Genomic DNA, 1,125 nt, shown 5'->3' with positions numbered 1-1,125 from the left:
TCTTTTCACATAGACAATACTTTTTTTAATCAAAAGGGAAAAAAAAGTGAGGATGACTTTACATAAATTGGAGCTTGTCTTGTATCATTTCAATTTCAAAATTTGTAAATAAATCTTATGAGAGATCTTCTTAATTCAAGTCTAAGATAGCATCCCTTCCAAATATTAGACCAATCAGTTTCTTATCATTATTAAATATTAGACTATCAATAAAGAAGTTATTGAATTAAAATTGATGTAATAAGTAAACAAATCAATTATTAAAAAAAAAATATAATGGCTACATCATAATAGAAGAGACAAAGGAATTAATTGATATTGTAGTAAAGCCTCCTCACAACTTATTTTCCTTGCGAAAGTATTATCTATGTATGAAAAGAGAAGAAAAGAGAAATTTATATATGTGTAAAATATATATATTCATTTTAATAGTGAAAAGTTTAATAAAGTTGAATGAGGCATGTACAAGATTGTTTTTTTAATTTTCAGTCATTCCAGAAAAAAGTTACTGTGAGTCACGTTTTAGCTGTAAAATATGCCTCAGAGTAACGAATTATAAAACGTTACTGACAATAACGTTTTATGTCTATTTAATCTGTCAGATTTTTATCTTTTTGTTATTGAATTTTTTAAAATTAAATGTAACCTAAAATGTTACTGTGAACTACATTTATACTAGTTTTGTAAAAAAAAATTTAAAAAGGTATTATTTTGATAAATTAATTTTAATAATGACTTACTTTGATAAAAAAAATCGTAAAAACATGCATCAACTAGGAAAGATTTTTAATCTCATTGTCAAAACTCAAATGCAAGATGTTTAGTTAAAGGTGGAAGACCCTTTTGATTCTATCTCATCTTGTTATCATGTTTGCTGGTTGTTACAAATAAGTTAACCACTATTACAAATACTTAGGGTGTGTTTGGTATGAAAGAAAATCATTTTCCGAAAAATGTTTTCCAATTTTCTCATGTTTGGTTGGGTTAAATGTTTTCCAAATCAACTCATTTTCCTCAAATTTAAGGAAAATGAATTCCCTTCAAAACTTAAGGAAAATATTTTCCAAAACACTCTTTCAACTTTAAACTACAATTACTTTTTTGTTGAAAAAATCAATTTATTTT

Source organism: Solanum tuberosum, unplaced genomic scaffold (genome assembly GCF_000226075.1).
Source record: "Solanum tuberosum cultivar DM 1-3 516 R44 unplaced genomic scaffold, SolTub_3.0 scf00008, whole genome shotgun sequence".
Lineage (NCBI taxonomy): Eukaryota > Viridiplantae > Streptophyta > Magnoliopsida > Solanales > Solanaceae > Solanum > Solanum tuberosum.
The sequence above is the reverse complement of the archived record's forward strand: the minus strand, read 5'-3'. Positions refer to the sequence as shown.